Source organism: Mizuhopecten yessoensis, unplaced genomic scaffold, assembly GCF_002113885.1.
Source record: "Mizuhopecten yessoensis strain PY_sf001 unplaced genomic scaffold, ASM211388v2 scaffold716225, whole genome shotgun sequence".
Taxonomy (NCBI): domain Eukaryota; kingdom Metazoa; phylum Mollusca; class Bivalvia; order Pectinida; family Pectinidae; genus Mizuhopecten; species Mizuhopecten yessoensis.
The window spans coordinates 83,191-85,815 of NW_018480010.1; the positions used below are offsets into that span (position 1 = coordinate 83,191).

Consider the following 2,625-nt stretch of genomic DNA (forward strand, 5'->3'; position numbering starts at 1 on the left):
ACAAAGAAAACAATAAAAAATAATGAATTCCTGGGCGCGCGAAAACCTTCCTGTACACTCCCTGGACACTAATTAGGGTCACTCAGTGTTATCATGTCTAAAAATAATTATAACCACGGCAAAATAGCCGAACACCTGTTATAAACAGGATCACACGTGCACCCGAAAACCCTATGACGAGTCGAGTGTATGTGTCAACACAAACATTACTGACATCTCGTGAAATACATCAATATTATGAATATAACTGATAAATATGGAACAATTTAATCGACAAACATCACACATACAAACAGTTCTACTTTTACTTCTACATTATAATAACCGCCTTCAACAAGTTGAATATTATGTTATTTGGAGATCATTGCATAAGAAAGGAAAAATAAAAAAGTAAATAGATAAATATTTTTTTTTTTTAAAAACAGAATAAATAGGGATTATGGTAATTTAGCTATGGCTGATTTGAAGGCAGTTATTTTATTAAGTTCACAGATGTCTGGAGGGAGGCGGTTCCAATCAGATATTGTTCTTGGGGGAAATGACTGTTTTCTGACCTGGGTTTTACGAGAAGGTACTTGAAATGAATGAGCATGGGCGTGCCTGGTGAGACGTGATACGGACTTTAAGATGTCCATGGATATGGCTATTTGGTTGTGTAAATCTTATGGAAGGTACTGAGGCGCATATCCTTGCGTCTTTTTTTTAGTGATGGCCAGCCGAGCGTATTCAGCATTTCACCAACGCTGGACAAGTACAAGTTCTATTATGCACACGTAAACAGTTATCTGACTGTAACAGATACGCATACAGTATATAAACAAATGGAATTTGTGAATATTTCCGGCTATTTCTTATTCAATGGACGGCGTTATGGTAAAAAGATCGGGAAAGCTATAGGGGTTGTCTCCCCTTGCATGTAGCCGAGTACTTTTGGCGTACGTGGCCTCAGACCACAATTACACTTCCGGGTCGTTGTACTACGAATGTAGTGCATAAGGACATTTCAGATGGGTTATTAAATATTTTTTCCTGTCTGATCTATGACAAGTATGTACATTGTTTTACATAAATTGTTCAACAATATCTATTCTAGTGATTAAATTTTATTTGACAGATTCCAAGCTTGTATTGGCAGCAGGACACAATGAGTGATGATGCTTGAGTGATATTTTGTGATTTTTGGTAGTGACATTCAAATGAAATTATCTTTCTTAAAGGACGGTCATGAGGAACTTTCCAGCTCACTGTATGTTCAGTGTGAATAGACCTGCAGTATGAAATAGGAACCAGACCGTGCGCAAAGTTTTAAAATAATTTAATTTTGTTTTTTCTTTGGAAGTAACATATAAAAGAATTAACTGTGGTCTGAGGCCACGTGACAAATTGATATAAAATTTGAAATTAGAGTGCTGTCCCCTGTTTCAACCTCGTCAAGATTGGGTGGTGAGTTTGCTCCGATAATTTGTTATAAATTCATAGTAGGAATTGATTGCAACACAATTTTATAATACAGTTAGGTTGTTGGTTGCATAAATGAATTCGAAGTCAATGTGTGCATGTATGACAACCATGTTTTAGGGAGAAATGTGTCTGCCAGTCATTCGATAGGCCATGTCCGCGGCGAATGTTATATAACTACCGGGAGCTGTGCACGGTAAGGCACCTAATCGGAAGCCTCAGTATCGTATTTCTTAACCAGAAATGAAGTATGTGAAAGTGAAAGTAAGAGTCCTCAAATACACGTCTGGTTATAGCGGTATTTACATTATTTTAAAAGGTTAAGCATTAGAAGGTAGATGGGTGTAAGTGGGGGAGAAAGGGATGTTCCTATGTATTTCATAACTGAAGGAAAATGATCCTCCTGCATGCATGTATAACTATGAATTTAGTCATTACAACGTTTTATCTTGATTTTCTTCACGGATTTCCTCTAAATGTTTTAAAAGTGATTTGATAAAATTGTATTATTACCCGTACAAATGCACAGACATGTTATGGACATTTATTAACCGTTTCAGACTGGTTATAAACTTGTATTAACTATAACAAACATTTGGAACATTTATTTATTGTTTCAGGCTGGTTATCACAGACATATTAGGACCATCCTTTTAGGTCACCTGAGCTTTAGCGGGTTCATGAATACAGGTATGTAATTTTAAGACGCTTACAAAAATAGAGTAAGTTATTTCCGAAAACCGTACTTTCGTTTAACGGATTACGTTTGGACCATAGGATCTATTGTGAATTCGTTATTAAATATGGCCGGCCTAGTGATTAAATGTTGTTTTTGGCTAGTCTAGATCTTAGCAAAGTCTTTCCAGGTATGCATTTTTAGGTCACCTGAGACAAAGTCCGTCGTCCGTCGTGCGTCTGTAAACAATTTACATTTTCGACTTCTTCTCCAAAACCCCTGAACCAATTTCAATGAAATTTGGCAGGGACCTTCCATGGACAAAGGTCAACAAAAGTAGTTGCCGGTTTAGTCTTAAGCCCCCAGGGGCCTGAGGGGCGGGGCCAAAAAGGGTCAAATTGACTAAAATTTCAAAAATCTTCTTCTCCAAAACCCCTGAACCAATTTCAATGAAATTTTGCAGGGACCTTCCATGGACAAAGGTCAACAAA

At 37.1% G+C, this 2,625-nt stretch overlaps 1 protein-coding gene across 1 annotated transcript in view; it reads left to right on the top strand.

Annotated features, from left to right (window-relative positions):
- The first annotated feature begins 1,357 nt into the window (after nt 1-1,357).
- Nucleotides 1,358-2,625, top strand: part of LOC110442185 (dimethylaniline monooxygenase [N-oxide-forming] 5-like) — a 38,699-nt gene continuing 37,431 nt past the window's right edge. Inside the window, exons 1-2 of the mRNA XM_021485670.1 lie at nt 1,358-1,443; nt 2,079-2,148. The gene's annotated coding sequence lies outside the window, so the exon portion shown is untranslated. The remainder of the gene's footprint in view (nt 1,444-2,078; nt 2,149-2,625) is intronic.